Here is a 17,709-nt window from a genome sequence, read left to right on the forward strand (position 1 = left end):
TTATCATAAATATAGTAATTCAATACTCAGAAGTATTAGTGCATATAGTAAAAAGAAATGTAGTTCTGAGGACAATGGTATTTATGTATTAGAAAAAGAGCAAGACATCTACAAAGAGGCTGGGAAATAATAGTCAAAAGTTATAAGAAAAAGTAGAAGTATGTATTTTCTTAAAGGTCAAAAAAAATGAGAGTTTTGAGAAAGAGTAATTAAAAATAAAATTGTGGCCAAGATGGGATTTTAAAAGTCTATTGATTTTGTTAACTATCATGTCTATGAATGAATAAAAATAATAAAATAAGAAATGTGGACTTAGCATTGGGTTAAATTAATGAACAATTCATTATCAATTATATTATTATTAAAATTATTTAAAGGCAAGTATAAGAGAAAAATGTTAGTAACTGCCCCCCAGCCATATAACCTGTCTTCTAAAATAGTGTCAGATCATTCTATGGTGTGATTTCCTCTATTTGTATGTTTCAAAAAAAAAATTCTAAGAGCCACCATAGGTGAGGCCATGCCAATCTGAAGGCCAAAATGATAAATCATTCTTTATAATATAGGGCAAAAGCATCTGAAATTGGATGGACATGTGCACTCCTCGAGGAAGAAGAAGGCACGGGGCAGCTTGAGCACTGACTGCATAACGGATGGCGAGAACAGCCCTGTAAGGAGAAGCCTCACAAAGGTTTCCTGGAAAGTCCATCCTGGCTTGGCCTCCTTCCCGCTGGCTTGACTTTGCTTCTCAAAGAGCCAACTGGGTCTCTTTTCACTTTCCAGTCTTTTGAGCAAGGATACTCTCTGTATGATGCACAGAGCTTCCTAATACTGGATTAGGTTTTAGGTTTTGAAACTCAGGGTAAAGGCTTTGGAAACAAAGTGTCTAGTCCTGGTCTTGAGATGCTGGGAGGCCATGTGGTCAAGCAGGATTTTCAGCTACAAAGTGTCAGCTTTGCTTGGAATCCACTGAGGGCTTTTAAAGATTAATGAGGATAATGTTAAGAATTCACAAGGGCAGTGCAGCATGACAGGTGTCCTTCTGTTCAAAGGTAACCTAATTTTTCTTAAAATATTTTCAGGTTAACAAAGAGACATAAATCTTGAAGAAATTTTATTTTTGATCTACTTTTTAACTATAAAGAGAACAGGGACCGGCTGACAAAATTTCAATCTCCATAACGTTTTCATCATGATGTACTGGAGTCTCAAGCCTGATTGAAATCTCATCTCCACCATGTATTGGCTTGATGCTTTGGGGTCAGGTCCTTAAAGATTTGAGCCTTAGCTTCTCATGAGTGAATTAGGTGTAGTAATTCTGACCCTGCAACCATGCCGGGTTTTGTACATCTGTGCTTCTAAGCATCTTTCACTGGAGCATCCATTCCACAGGCAGGCCCAAAGTGTCACATAAACCATGAGGGTGTGTGAAAAAGGGTCTGAAGCCCATTTGGAGTTTACCTTAGTGCGGAATTTACTTTCTGGCTCACAAAAAATTATAAAATTGATGTAAATATTTCCGTATCTTTGAGTGGAATTGGTAACTAGTCAGATGTATAATGTTACAATAACAAATAACCCCAATCTCAGTTTCATTGATGTATCTGTCAAAGCCCCGTGGATATGGGCAAGTGGACGGAAATCCAGCTTATTTTCATCTCATGGCAACCTGTGAGTCAATATACATATTTTTTTTCTAGAAGGGAGAAGCCAGAATAAAGAGGTGAGTGCAGGCACAACTCAGAAGTATTCCAGATTTGGTTCCAGACTACTGCAATAAAGAAAACATTGCAATAAGGCGAGTCACAAGAATTTTTGATTTCCCAGTTCACAAAAAAGTTATGTTTACACTATACAGTAGTCTATTAAGTGTGCAATAGCATCACGTCTTAGAGAAAAACAGCGTACATACGTTAATTGAAGTATGTTTTATTGCTAAAAAAATGCTAACCATCATCTGAGCCTCCAGTGAGTCGGGTAATCTTTTTGCCTTGATGTTGGCAGCTCAAGACTGATCAGGGTGGTGGTTGCTAAAGGTTGGGGTGGCTGTGGAAATTTCCTAGGACAACAACGAAGATGGGCACATCGATTACCCTTTCTTTCACGGATGATTTCTCTGGGGCAGGCAATGCTGTTTGGTAGCATTTCACCCACAGCAGCATTTCTTTCAAAACTAGAGTTAATCCTCTCAGATCCTGCCACTGCTTTATCCACTAAGTTTATGTAATATTCTAAATGTTTTGTTGTCATTTCATCAATCTTAACATCTTCTTCACCAGGAGTAGAATTCATCTCAAGAAACCACTTCTTTGCTCATCCATAAGAAGCAACTCCTCATCCTTCCAGTTTTATCCTGAGATTGCAGCAATTCAATCACATCTTCAGGCCCCACTTCTAATTCTAGCTCTCTTGCTGTTTCCACCACATCTGCAGTGACTTCCTCCACTGAAGTCTTGAACTCCTCAGAGTCATCCAGGAAGGTTGGAATCAACTTCTTCCAAACTTCTGTTACTGTTGATATTTTGACCTGCTTCTATGAATCACAAATGTTCTTGATGGCATCTAAAATGATGAATCCTTTCCAGAAAGTTTTCAATTGACTTTGCACAGATCCACCAGAGGGATCACTCTCTATGGCAGTTATGGTCTTACTAAAGTTATTTCTTAAATAACAAGACTTGACAGTCAAAATTACTGTTTGAGGGACTTCCCTGGTGGCACAGTCATTAAGAATCCACCTGCCAATGCAGGGGACATGGGTTTGAGCCCTGGTCCGGGAAGATCCTACATGCCACAGAGCAACTAAGCCCATGTGCTACAACTACTGAGCCTGCACTCTAGAGCCCACAATCCACAACTACTGAAACCCGCATGTCACAACTACTGAAGTCCACACGCCTAGAGCCCGTGCTCTGCAACAAGAGAAGCCACCGCAATGAGAAGCCCATGCACCTCAACGAAGAGTAGCCCCTGCTTGCCACAACTAGAGAAAGCCCCCGTGCAGCAACAAAGACCAAACGCAGCCAAAAATACATACATACATACATACCGATAGAATTAAAAAAAAAATACTGTTTGATTCATGAGCTGCAGAATGGATGTTGTGTTTGAAGGCACGGAATCAACATTAAGCTCATTGTTCATCTCCATCAGAGCTCTTGAGTGGCTAGGTTCATTGTCAAGAGGCAGTAATATTTTGAAAGGAATTTTTTTTTTTTTTCCTGAGAGGTAGGTCTCAAGAATGGGCTTGAAATGTTCAGGAAAACATGTTATAAACAGATGTGCTGTCTTCCAGGCTTTGTTGCATTTAGGGAGCACATGCAGATTAGATTTAGCATAATTCTTAAGGACCTTAGAATTTTTGTAATCCTGAGCATTGGCTTTAACATAAAGTCACCAGCTGCATTAGCCCCTAACAAGAGTCAGCCTGTCTTTTGAAGATTTGAAGCCAGGCAGTGACTTCTCTTCTCTAACTATGAAAGTGCTACATGGCATCTCCTTCCAGTTTAAGGTTGTTTCATCTCCCCTGACAATCTGTTTTACAGTATAGCCACCTTCATGAATGATCTGAGCCAGATCTCCTAGATAACTTGCTACAGCTTCTACATCAGCACCTGCTGCTTCACCTTGCACTTTTATGTTACGGAGATGACTTCTTTCCTTAAGCCTCATGAACCAACCTCTGCTGGCTTCACACTTTTCTTATGCAGCTTCCTCACCTCTCTCAGCCTTCACAGAGTAGAAGAGAGTTAGGGCCTTGCTCTGGATAAGACTTTGGCTAAGGGACTGTTGTGGCTGGTTTATCCAGTGTCTATCCAGACACTAAAACAGTCTCTATATCAGCAATAAGGCTGTTTCACTTTCTCATCACTTGTGTGTTCAGGGAAGTAACTTGTTTAGTTTCCATCAAGAACTTTTCCTTTGCATTCACAGCTTGGTGTTTGGTGTAAGAGGCCTTGCTTTTATCCTACTCAGCTTTCTCCATGCCTTCCTCACTATGCTTAGTCATTTCTAGTTTTTTTAATTTAAAGTGGAAGACTCCCTTTCACTTGAACAGTTAGAGGTTACTGTAGGGTAACTGATTGGCCTAGTTTCAATATTGTGTCTTAGGGAATAAGGAGACCTGAGGAGGGGGAGAGAGATGGGGGAATGGCTGGTCAGTGGAGCAGTCAGAACACACACATTTTTTGATTATGTTCGAAGTCTTACATGGGAGTGGTTTGAGGCGCCCCAAAACAATGACTATAGTGACACCAAAGATCACCACAACAAAAATAATAAAAATAGAAAAGTTTGAAATATTGTAAGAATTATCAAAATGTGACACAAACACACAAAGCGAGCAAATGCTTTTGGAAAAATGGTGCCCATAGACTTGCATGATGCAGGCGCGCCACAAACTATCAACCTGTAAAAAAAAAAAAAAAAAAAATCTACAAGACACAATATAGCAAAGCACCAAAAAAACGAGGGCTGCCTGTACCAGAAATTAAATGCTTCCACACAGAAGGGAGGTACATCATTTCTGCTCCCATTTCATTGGCCAAAGCAAGTCATGTGTCTACTTCAGCATCAGGTAAATGAGCAGATGGGGAAGAGCCAGTGGGCTGAACACTGGTCAGGGAGAGGAATGCCCATCACACTGTAACCTCTGCCGTCTTGCTCTGAAATTCTGCATGCATGTGCAGGCAGAGTGAATAACCAAGAAGAATGCAATCTCATTTGTGATCAGTCAAGACACCTTGCAGCCCAGGCCAGCTCCCTACCAGCCACAACGCATTGGCTACAGATCTGGAAGCTTCTTCCCTGCTCATCTCTCTCCTTTTGGGGTGCACTGCGTTCACACAAGAATCACGCACATCCTGGGAAGCCCTTTGATGGTCCTCAGAGACTAGCTGGCCCTTGGAACTAGGTTGGGAAGATGCACTTTCTTGCTTTCATGATTGAGCCCTAAGGTGGTGAATCCTCACATTTTCAGATGCGGGTTCGTTCTCTATGATAGAAGAACCACACTGCATGGTTACGTCAGTGTTAAGGATGTCAGAGCAAAGAGTAGACAGGAGAAAGAGCCCCTGTGTCCCCTGGCATGCAGTTTGAGAGGAAATCAGATGTATCTGAAAGTACTTCATTAAATTTTGTTTAACTTTCTATAAGTTCATATTATTCTTGTTAGTTGAACAAGATCATTCTCTCCGTGAAGCAAAGCACCAAGGCCGATCCTGGTAAAACAGTGCCATGGAGACTGCCCCGTGACATTTGTTCTTGCTGGGAGCTGCCCACTCCACTGTAAACCTTCCATACAACTCTACATGTGGAGGCCCACCCACAGCTTCACCATGTCCTGAACCCTGTCCTGGACTCATTAAAATTATAGTGAGATGCATATTCAGGGCTCTCTTGTAATGAGAACATGAGGAGATGTGAAGAAGCTACTCTCAACGACTCCAAACATGGGATTCACAGTAGGACTTTCACAAAATGATGTCAGTAGTTCTGCATCCTCCATCCATAGTTTGACTGCCAGACCTCTACTCTGCCATCCTTAGTTACCCACCACTTCCTAAAATATTAGATTAGTAAATATACCCAGATCGATATTAGTAAGGGAAACATATAACCCAGGCAAAGTCTTGTGTATCAAAAGGTAACACATAAGATAAAAACTGAAAGTGATTCAGGGAACTCTACTCAATATTTTGTAATAACCTATATGGGAAATAAATCTGAAAAGTAATGGATATATGTGTATGTATAACTGAATCACTTTGCTGTACTCCTGAAACTAACACAGCATTGTATCAATAAATCAACTATACTCCAATATAAAATAAAAATTAAATTAAAAAAGGAAAGTGATTAATGAATATACTGAAATCTAAACTTACTAGTATTCAAATGATGAATATTATAACTACAGCACTCATTTTTACCTTCAGTTTAGTTTTGAAAAATGATAATACCCACTTTTGGAAAAAAAATATAGTCAAATAGATAAACACTCAGTACAGGTAAACTTCAATATTCCTTAAGCATAATAGGCATATTCGTACTTTTGGTCATAAATTTCACTGCTTGGGATTTCTTGTGGGAAAGTACATCACATACACAAAAAAGGAAGTGCAAAGATTACAAGTGTTCAAAAGCTGTGGATAGTTTTCTTAAAACATGGTACATCCATACAGAGAAAATTTTTGCAGTTACTTAAAAAAATACTATGACGTAGGAAATATTCACATCTCACAGTCAAGGACAAAGCAAGGATATACTGTCACAAATTTGAGCATGGAGTGGTGGTTATATTCCTCTTTAGATATTACTATCTTCTTCCCAGACATTCTACCAAAATCAGGTACTATTTTTAAGATCAGATAAATGTCGACAAAGCATTCTGGCACGTCTTTGATATTGTAGGAAATGACTAAACCATTTTGTACAGGGTTGGTATTTGCTCAGCTGTGCTTAGGTACTGGTTTCTCAGGAGGGAGAGCTGTAGTGCAGGTTGTCTTTGTTGGCAAAGTCTTCTTGATGCTTTTGGGAACAGCTGTGATGTGGGTAAGGCACTTCTGCTTAACTTCTTGCCGAAACTCTTACCACAAAACTATCCAAGTAGGAACTTAATCAATAGGCAATAAGATGTAATAGTCACCAAGTCAATAAATACATCAAAGGGGAGCTAAATATGTGTTCCCTCCATTTCTGTCTTTGTGGACATGCTTTGAAACTCTGTTTGGCTAAATGGTTGAGGAGTCTTTCATGGCGTCTTCTCTGCTGGTACAGTTTGCTTCCCACTAATATAGTGTCCTTGGATTTTTACCTTTTACAGGATCTGGATTTAGTTTACCTACTCTGTTCTCCCCATGCTTCTTCACTGAATTGCCCTCAAATGTATTTGTCTATCTCTACCTCTCTATGATCTATCTAAATATATTTATCTATCTTTGTCTCCTTATATCTATCATCTATCTATCTCTGTCTCTATCTATCTATCTCTATCTATTTTCTATCTATCATCTATCTATCTACTTATCATCCCTGTCTCTATTTGTCTATCTACCATTCCTGTCCATATCTATCTATCTATCTATCTATCATCTATCTATATCTATCTCTCTGTCTCTATCTATCCATCTCTCTCTCATCTATTTACCATCTATCTGTCTAACTTTGTTTCTGATGATGATCTCTTCGATGTAAAGTATTGGAATACATGGGTATAGTTTCATAAAATCATTTCTCTACTGTAGACAACTACTTTCTTCCTGTTTTCCTCACTATTTAATTTTTTTTAAAAAATATGTAAATCCAGATGTGCTTGACTGAAGTGTTATTTTCCCTTTTTCAGATCTTTTCTTCAATCAGTGAAAATCTCTTTCCTTCAGACACTAGCATCTCATCCCAATCAAACCTTCACTTTGATTTCACCCTAAACAAGAGCAAAGTCAGGGACAAACGGTCACTTCATATATATCAGGTGGTTTGCAGGCAACTTCTCTGCTTCTTTAGAAATGTCATTTCATCCCAACCATGGAGGAGGGACTGAGTGTTGAATAGGGACAGACAGAGAGACGTTTAAGGCTGCTGGTAGCAGCAGAGAGGTATTGTAAGGAGTTACATTCAGGCAGTGGGAGAGGGAGGAATGAAGTGTCCTCTGTGCATGACAAGGTCCTACGAGGGGCAGTTCCCAAAGGCTCTCCTTCCTGGAGTGCATGGCTGAGGGGTGGGGGGCGGGCAGAGCACCACCAACTGAGACCCTTGTTGAGATGTTCCCAGAGCCATTGGTGCCCTGGACTTTGGTTAGACTGTAAACTTTACTCCAGGACACACACTCACCAGTTTTATTTCATAATCTTAGGGTGTAATTCAAGACCTGCCGCAGATGAGGTGGTTTCTGTGAACACCAATGAGGGAGAAGTTCTGCAGTTTCCCATGAGTTCTAGAGACTTCCACACTGAGATGAAATGTGTGTCTCTGTAGTTTATACTAACCAAGCGTTGTTGACACACCTGTCCTCACTCCTTGTGTGGTTGCTGTCTTCCTCCACAAAGGTTCACAAAGCCAGACACCAACCTCCCAGAGCTGGGGGAGAGCTGGGGCAGCATGATGTCGGGTGAATTCTTGCTGGTGGAAGCTCTCTAAATGCAGTTTCTCTTTAATAAAAAAGAAGGCTGAAGAAGGTTGCTTCTGACCTGTCCTGGTCCTGGTCCCCTGACTTTGCATATGACTGTGGGCATGAAGCCACAGCAGGGTTTGGCAACATAAATACCCCCATATCACCCCAATGCCAGCCCAGAGCACAGACAGCTGCCTCCACATGGGTTTCTTGTTATGGGAGGAAAATGTCATTTTATCCAAGTGTTCTTTCTGTTTCTTATCACCAATGCATTCCTAACTGAGGCCAGGTTCAACACATACAGTTTCCTCTCGTGCTGGGCTTGGGAGCTGGAAGCCCATGTGATTTCTTTCTTCCAATACTTCACAGCAACATTGTGAATCCTCAGGTCAAAATCTACCAGTAGAAATAGAACAGGGCATACTGGTATGTTTTTGTTTCTCACTCACCTAACACATGTTTATTAAGCACAAGATATCCACCAAGCCAGGTGCCAGGTGCATCCTTTTAACCCTGCTAGTGCTTCAACTATGTTTCCATCCTCTGTCCCATCAGTGCACCTGAATCTATGCAGCATTTTTCTCCTTGTAAGTAGAGGTCTGAATGCAAGAAGCCTCCGGGGTGACATCAGCTGTCGTGGAGGTGCTGGCTGTTTCAAAGCAGTTGTGATGGACATGTCCTTGTTGTGATTTTATGAACAAGAGTATTTTCGAGGGCTTTGCTGTTGCTGCCTTTGCTTCTCTGAGCCGGTGCTGAAGGATGGTACTGTATGGGCAGCCATCCAGAGGGGGATGGACAGGTTGTGATGCTGTTGTCATAGTAGCGCCTGGATCCTGCAGTCCTCTCAGTTTCTGGGGAGTTCAGCTGAACAGGTGCTACTTTGGGTGTGACTCCATTACCAAATAACAGTCTTTTTGAAACACCATTTAGGATGCATTTGAAGTTGGAGATGGTGCCCATTTGGTACTGAATGCCATTACCGCTTGGAGACAGGTAAGTCAATGTTAAAATATCACCACTTCATGAGCTCTCTCAATACTTCAAGCTTAAAAACTTTATAAAATTGGAACATATAGCAGTTAAATAGAGGGTTTTCTTTTGCCTTTGATGTGGCTTTCCAGAGAAAAGGTGTGGAAAAACTAAACAATGTGTCCTAGAAGGTCACACATGAATAAGTGGCCTTTCTACCCACTTGGTGTTTCCCTGAGGCTGAAGTGAAAATTTGCTCTCCTTGTAAATGGAACAGGCTCCCTCTCTGATGAAGAGAGCTGTGCCCTTAAGTTCTGGATGATGGAGGAAAGAATAGGGAAAATTCCCAGATTAGATAGACTTCATGGGATTGTTAAAAGTAAATGCATACACGATAATAAGATTAGGAGAAGAGAGGGAAGAGAAAAAGGAGATAGGTAAAGACTCATGTTTGGCCTTAAAGAATTCAAATTTCTGGCATATCATAAATATTTAGATTGGTTGGAGACCTCAAAACTCCCTTTACCACCACAGTCCCAATGCCTGCTTCCCTTCCACTGTCTCTCTAGCAAGTGCATGTGTTTTATCTTCCTGGTTTCTGTTGAAATACTCACCTCTGGTAGGAAACATACTATTTCTGAAGGTACGCATTGGAGAGGTTGATTTTCCCTGCATTTCATTATCATTTCTTAATTGATTCTGAAACAATTCCCTGAGTGTTTCCTCCTTGCTCTATATGGGCTGCTTATTAAGGGTACAAGTTGGTTCTGCTTTGGGGGGTTGCCCAGTCACCACTCCAGAACCTCCAGAGCCTTGGAAATCCTTCCTACTCACAGCAACTGGAAATGGTTTGGGCACCACACCCAGCTTGGGCCAACTAGATTCTCTCCCCTATGAAGCCTCAGAGTCCCCTGCAATTGTCTGTTGGACCCCTGCGTGGAGTGCTCATGTACAATTTGATCTGGGCAGTCATACTGGAGACAGCTGTAAGGTGAACAGAGAAAGCCAGAGAAACTATGGCTTCTGAGGAAGAGAAAAAAAAGAAAGTGAACCCCTAGAACAAAGGACAATGAATGGGCCCATGGCACCGGATAGAGAACATGCAGATGATCATCTATCCTCTGTCTTGAGGTAGTTCCTTTCCAGTGATTGACACCTGCCTCTAAAGAGGTCTTCCTGTCCTGAAGTTCCAGAGACACTCTTGTTTCCTTCTGTTGTACACAAGACAACCAACCCCAAATGGAGTCGCTTATGCTAAGCCCCATGTCATTAAGCTGAGACTTAATTACAGAAATGAAATCTTAAACCAGTCAATCAGGAATCACCTGGTCAGCACTAATCAGGTAACCTGCCAGAAAGACCCTGTCGTGCTCTAAAGGAGATTATCCTTGCAATAACCAACCCTCTCTTTTTCCTAGAGTATCTTCCTTGTTCCTGCTCCCTTCTGCTTATAAAATCTCTTGCCTTGTACAGCTCTTCAAATTCCCTTTCTATATGCTGGTTTGGATGCTGTCTGATTCATGATTTGTTGAATAAAGCCAAAAAGATCTCTAAAATTTACTCAGTTGAATTTTGTTTTTCAACACTTCGTCCCCAAATCCCCCTTTTATTGTTTGGCCAGTTTGGGATAGTTCTGTGCTGTAGAACAACGACTCCTCCTTTTTTTTTTTTTTTTTTATTATTCTGATAACCAGGGAACGGTTTCTTTGGCCAAGGAGTGTTTATGGCTACTTCTCTAATGAGGGACCCCAGGGCTCTACTCTTCTTAAACAGGTTCTTTCTTTTCCATTGTTGAATCCCTTTTTCACCTGACAGATTTACTGTTTAATCTGCATGGAGGGTGTTGGGCATGGAGAAAGTTTACTGCTCATTGAAAACTAGTTGCCACCTTGACTGCCATTTCTGCTGGAGCAGGTACATAGGGACAACCAGAAGAAGGTTTAAAGAGTGATCTGCAGCTCAGTGCTTTGTGTCCACCTAGAGGGGTGGGATAGGGAGGGTGGGAGGGAGACGCAAGAGGGAAGAGATATGGGGATGTATGTATATGTATAGTTGATTCACTTTGTTATACAGCAGAAACTAACACACCATTGTACAGCAATTCTACTCCAATAAGGATATTAAAAAAAAAAAAAAAGATCAATCTGTTAAATGTCTCCAGGATGGTCCAAACTTTACAGAGCCAAGGCTGTGTGCAAAATTGAATTGAGCCCATTCTCATTTCTTTTCTGAAACCCTCTTTTCTCCCTTCAGTCTGTTTTTCTGAGTCTTTTTTGCTATTAGAAGACACTGAGAAAACAGACATTGTAATGCCAGCTCCAACTCAAATTATCTGGTGGTGAAAATCAGAGATCAAAATTTTTTTAATGTGAAAGTTGCTAGAAAACTCACAAAAAATTGAGTAGGCTCACAGTGTTCAAGAAAACATCCTATTTTCTCTGATACCAGCTTTAGCGTCGCAGGTACATTTTCTGGTCTAACAGAATGTAATAGCCTAACAAGGTCAGCTGTGATAGGCACCTCTTCTAAACACATTTCTGTTTGCATTTGTGAGGTCTAATTATAATAAAAATACAGTTACTTGGAATCTAAAAACATTTTTATTGCTGATAGAGTCTAAAATTTTTCAGCTAATTAGAAAACTGTACCTTTAAAAACTGCAAAGTTAATATATATAACCCATAAAAGTGTGTTGCTGTTTTTTGGTTGTTTTTTTTTTTCTTTTTTCATTTTTTCCTAATAGCTGAGCCTATGACTACTACTGCCTCTGGAAATGCTTATCAGTTTAATATGAGCTTGGTGCACTGCCAGCGCTGCCTACATAATTCTTGGGGCCCAGTGCAAAATTAAAAAAGGGAACTTGTATAAAATTTAGGGGGAAAATCTTCATATAAAGGTACTCAAATATGTCTTTTCTTTTTAATTATATTTTATTCTCATGAAACATAATAGAGAAAATAGTGACACAAAAATAATAACATGCCCTTACAAATTACAAGAAAAAAAAATGATATCTTTGTGTGATAATTTTTATAATTCGAGAATAACAATGCTTTATTAATGTGATAGCTTGATTGCTCTTAAGACTTTTCTGGCTAACTTTTCTGCAAACGTATTTATTAAGTCAACAAAATTCATACTTGAGAAACTTAAATTTCAATTGATGTAATTGAAAGTGACATCTGTCTCTCTTAGCAAATGGTAGCCCCGATGGTAGCGACAGTGCAAAGTAAGAGGGCAGGAGGGAGAGAGGGTCTGCCTCTCTCCAAAGAGCCAGGCCTGCAGCCACATCTGTCCGGCTTCTGGGTCCATCTCTTTGCAACTCCCTCTGGGAGGTGGGGCAGGGACAGCGGCGACTTGGGGCAAAATGTTGTCCAGAGCTCACCTCCAAGGCCTGGAGACCAACAGCTGTGGGCCAGTGTCCAGGTTCTAACTGGCTGCAAGGAAAGTGATCCAAGTCCCACTGGACAGCAGGGGGCAGGGTCAGGGGGCTTCCATCAGGATAAATAGATGACCTGATAGAAGAGTCACCCAGCTGTTAAGGAAAGTGAGCCCAAGACCCTGATATTAAAGCCCCTCCCAGGCCACTTGTTTAGTTTGAATAGCTTAACAAATCCATGTATATATCCATGTATATGTATATATTAAAAAAAAAACAACAACAAAGGATAACAAGGTACTTTGCAAAATCAGTCAGTCCAGGGCTGTGTGGCTTCCTTATTGACAGTCAGCCTTAAGAAGAGGTATTTTATATTAATCTTTCATGTATCACTCCAGTCAATCAGCAAAGTGCACAACAGGTAACAACAGTATTGGCACACTATCTCTGGTAGCTTGTCACCATCTGTAAATGCTGGGGTTTTACTTGGACCTTAAAGACAATAATAGAGCCAGGACTGGCCTTTAAATGCCTGTTCAGTAATTGCCTCTTCATCGCCCACTTAACTGAAGTGCATCTCGTTGAAACACGGGGAATTCAAAGAAGAAAATAACAGCACAATGCAGTGTTAACAAATGGATGTTTTGGCCCGTGGACACTGCTGTCAAGGCCTTGTGATTAACACCCAGCTTTGTTCTGGTTTCCCACATGCTCCTCAAACTCCCTTTGTGCTCTAGGCTCTGAGCTGGGTGAGGGGGGCAGAGTGTACCACACACAGTCCTAATCCTGACTTCAAGTGGGGACAGTTGAATGAAACAGAAAGACAGGGATGAGACATTGGCTTCTAAAGGCCCTCATGAAAGACTGTCCGGATTTCTGCTGAAAAGCAATTTATTTGGAAGATGAACAAACTCAATTAGGCATAATGGCACATATTCAGTACAAAAATATGAGCTCCTGTTTCCAAGCTCCCCTTTTAATTTGTAAACCAAGCTCATAGCACGAGGTTTACAAATGTGATCCAAACACGACTGTTGCATATAATCTCAAAATATCAACACATTATGAAATTGGATATACTATATTGCTTCATGTGGATGATCATTTGTGAAGTGAAATGAGAAAGAAAAGAATGATCTCAGAAGCCAGAATGTGAAGCAAATAATACCATGGGTGAGGGTGACCTTCTCTGGTTTCATTCCGTCTGGGGAGGGGCATATAAGGACCCAGAATGCCATTGGTCCAGCGCAGGTTCCTGCTAAAGGGAGATCCTCTCGGGTGAACTTTCCAAGGTTCCTCACACAGAGGACATGTCTCACCAGTGACTTGTCTGGAGCACAGTGCTTAAATCCTTCATATATGGAAAAATAAAGTGACTTAAATTCATTTCTCCAACTTTATGAAACAAGCACCAGTAGAGATGAGCTGCTTTGGGGGAAAGGAAATTAAGCACCTACCATACATCCAATACAGTGCTGAGTGTAACAGAATTATATACAGAATGGTGTACAATATTGATATTATTTTGTCTTCCCAAAAACTATTACATATATATTCATATTCTGAATTTATAAATGAAACTAAGCCACATTCCAGGTCACACAGATACCACAGGTCTGTTTTTCACACTGAAGAATGGCAGTGATCCAGGCCCTGACCATATTCTCTGAACTTCTGGTCATTTTTACTACAGAAGTGTAAAGAAAATCAAGTAAGTACTAGGGAGCTGTCAGTTTTCCTTATGAATATGCATGTGTCAGGTCTCCAGGTAAGGGCATCCATCCATCTTGGAAATGAATGGTTCCGGTTGTCCTCATACAGGGCTAATGAAGTGTGGACATTACACAATCAGAAACTATCCTAGTCATAAAATCTCGATGTATTTCATCAAATGATTCTTTGATATGCAAAGTCAACAATGTTCTCAGAGGATGAAAAATGATCCTTCACTAGGCAGGGCCAGTCTCCTTACAGGGAAGCAGGGATGTAGAAAGGGATTTCACCAAGATGGAAACTCATAGGATGCCTTTGGCAGAGGGTAGGTGGAAAGGGAAACTGAGGTATCAGGTGAGTTTTGAAAGGTGTATCTGGACTGGAAGGCAAGGGCAAGAAATTAGAATGATTCTCCTGGCCTGGAGACGTGCCCGGGACAGGAGCCTGGGGATAAATATGATGCTGAGTGTCTCGCAGAGGGGACCCTCCTGCACTGTTGGTGGGAATGTAAATTGGATAATTCACTATTTTCCACTATGGAAAATAGTATCGAGTTCCCTCAAAAAATTAAAAATAGAACTACCATATGATTCCGCAATCCCACTTCGGGGTATGTATTGGAAGGAAATGAAATCAGGATCCCGAAGAGATACCTGCACCCCCGAGCTCACAGTAGCATTGAAAACAAGCATGGGCCAAAGGAATGAGGACCTGGGAGAAGCAGAAATCTAAGAAGTTGTATTAGAGAAGGAATCAGGTGCTAAAATAAGTTTAAGATGTTGTTAAGCCTTTTGAGGCCAGAGTTTCAGGGTCATCCTTTGAGTGACTGTTGGAAAAAAATGCAGACCATGACAGCAGAGCGATAAGGGATATGGGACTTGTTTGCGGGAGATCAAGTTGAGTGGATAAAAGCCCATCTTCAGCGGTTATATAGGAGTAACCCTGAGATCCTCAGATTGTAGGTGCAGGGGTAAGGGTGACATTAGCCAAAACCCACCAAAATACAGATTAACATTCATTTGAGGGAAGGAAAAGAAGCAACAGTTTCCTTGTGCAATCACATCGTCTCAATTTTCCAAAACTGTGGTGAAGGGAGCAGAGACAATGCTCAAACCTACACCCTTGTTCACATGCTGCCATCATATTCGCATGACATTTGTGATCGTCTAAGATGTTCCAGTGTATCAGACAGTGTGTGGCTCTAGAAACACACAGAAAAAATTAGTCACTATGAACAGCTGGAGTCAAGTATGTGGAAGTGGGGAGAAGGTGCAGACTCATAGAGGGAAGGACCCCAAGGGCAGCTCCGCAGCAGAGCTGATGGGAAACGAAAGAGCAGAACTGCTTTTGTGGCTGGAGTTTTGCATCCTCACCAGCCTCACCAAACTTGCCATCCATTCGGTTCCTGAAGTTTGTTTGATCCTACACAATGGGTGTCTCAGCCCCTAACTTAGGGGATAAAGTTAGTGAGTTTAGCACAGAGTATTTAACATCAAGAAAGAAAGTCACATGTTCTAATGAAGTAGAGTAATTGAAAGACACCTATTTGAGCTCCTAAAGGGAGATTTTTTTAATTTATTTTTTATTGAAGTATAGTTGAATTACAATGTGGTATTAATTATAGCTGCACAGCAAAGTGATTCAATTATATGTATATATATTCTTTCTCATATTATTTTCCCTTATGGTTTATCAGAGGGTATTAAATATAGTTCCCCGTGCTATACAGTAGGACCTCGTTGTTTATCCACTCTATATATAATAGTTTGCATCTGCTAATCTCAAACTTTCAGTCCTTCCCTCTCTCACCTCCCACTCCCATTGGCAAGCACAATTCTGTTTTCTATGTCTGTGAGTCTGTTTCTGTTTCATCATGGTTCTCATATGGAACTATATTTTTTGCTCGTGGGCATTATAAACATTTGCTATGTGAAAAAATGAATATTTTTTCTCAATAACCTTTTCAACAGAAAATAGGCTTCCATAATAAGTATTTGAAAGTACTTTTAAAAAAAGTATTTGATCTGCATTGATTGGATATTTGAAAGCATTAAAAGAAAAAGTGATGGTTTTGAGTCCTCAGAACACTTCAGAGACCTTGCCCCAATCAATCTTCCTCTTTAATATCAGCAGTCCCTACAGCTATGCCCTTCCCCAATCCTCTGGCTTTCAAGTTGCCTTTTATCCTAAACAATTTACATAGTATTACCTAGATCTCCAAGTAAGATTTAGACAGGAAAAAAAATCTGTCTTCTCTCTTGGGTTCAGCTCTATAATTGCAAGATCTGCATGGGCGCTGGAAACTTCCACAAAACATTTATTTGCCCCTGGGTGAGTTGCCTATTCTCTGGATCAATCTCTTTTGCATGCAGAGTGAGGTGGCAGAGGGGAAAGGCAGTTTTGAGCTTCAGCTACAAGTCAGAAGAGAAGAGTGAGGTTTGACAGCCTCAGGATTATAATTGATCCAGCTTGGCTCAGCAGTGATTGGAAGTAGGTCAGAAAATGGCTGTGGTGGAGTTCAGAGTGTGCTATAGAATATTACTTCTTCTTCTTTAATATTCCAACAAATTCTTGTCTTGTTCTCACAATTGGTCTTACTTCTCTTTCTGTATATGTATGTCTCTTTCTGTATATATATGTATATATATGAATGTATCTGTACATACATTATATGTATGTATATATATGTATATAAACAAAAATAGCTAGGAAATCTTTGATATAAAAAAGTGTTGAGAGGACATGACTTACAAGATAACAAAATGTATTTAAATCATAATGGTAGTTATAAAACTGAGGTCATTTTGCAAAAGAGAGATAAATAGACCAGTAGCTCAGAATGAGAAGCCCAGAAAAAGAACCTATAAAAGTTGATAACTGATAAACAAGCATCTTACATCAATGGTGAAAATGTAAGTTATTTAATGAATTGTGTTGGGGAACTGGCCATCAGGAAAATTTGGCTACTTTTCCATCAAAATAAATATTTACTGGAAAAAAGTCAAAATGGATTTTAAGAATTTGGTGAAATCACCAAGATGGCAGAGTAGGAGACCTTGGTCTCCATTCTCCTACAGAGATCAACAATCAGACAGGTACCCACCAACAAAATCAGTTCTGGGGTTCTTAAGAAACTTCAGCATTACAGTAAAGGAAAATCATGGGAATAACTGCACAAAAGAGCAGGAAGACAAGCTCATGTTCTCTCTTCATCATCCCAGCCCCAGGTGGGCACTGCTCAGCTAGAAAGAGTTCCCCTCACCAGGAAAGGAAGAACAGAGTGAGGACCAGTTTCCCCAGGCTTTTGGGGTACCATGTGAAGGTTCCCCTTTGGTTTTACCCCAGACTGGTAAAGCTGAGACCTACAGAGACTAGGAACAAAGAAGAAAAGCAGGAGCTGCCACACTCAGGATTCAGTAGGAGAGACCATGGTTCTCAGTCACCTGTTCTGCAGACAACACCAGCAGCTTTTACCACTGAAGAAACCTATGACCAACACAGACACTGAAGACCCCTGCAGATTTCCCCAGCTTTAGCC

Source organism: Tursiops truncatus, chromosome 9 (assembly GCF_011762595.2).
Source record: "Tursiops truncatus isolate mTurTru1 chromosome 9, mTurTru1.mat.Y, whole genome shotgun sequence".
Classification (NCBI taxonomy): domain Eukaryota; kingdom Metazoa; phylum Chordata; class Mammalia; order Artiodactyla; family Delphinidae; genus Tursiops; species Tursiops truncatus.